The sequence below is a fragment of the Penaeus monodon genome, chromosome 31 (assembly GCF_015228065.2).
Source record: "Penaeus monodon isolate SGIC_2016 chromosome 31, NSTDA_Pmon_1, whole genome shotgun sequence".
NCBI classification, from domain to species: domain Eukaryota; kingdom Metazoa; phylum Arthropoda; class Malacostraca; order Decapoda; family Penaeidae; genus Penaeus; species Penaeus monodon.
The window spans coordinates 7,440,827-7,441,171 of NC_051416.1; positions in this window are offsets into that span (position 1 = coordinate 7,440,827).

The window sequence follows — 345 nt, forward strand, 5'->3', positions numbered from 1 at the left end:
ATCTATACTTGTGACTACATGCAGTATTTTGGGGCACATATAAGTGTATATATATTAATCTGACCTCTCGGAATCACTTTTCATTCTAGACGGAGAAGGTCAAATTATTCAGTCAAGTTTTCAATCTATGGGTCACCCTATTTTAATAATCTAGGGGACTACAGTATTGACTATAAGTTATATGAAAACATTTGCATGAATTACATTCAGGGAACAATGAGCCTTGCTCCTTTTTATTCTCCTGCATAGGATAAATGAGCAGAATTCTGAAATAAACTTAATCTACAATGTTGATCTCTTACAGATGCATAGCCAAAGTTTTTTCATCACCATTACCCCCCAATC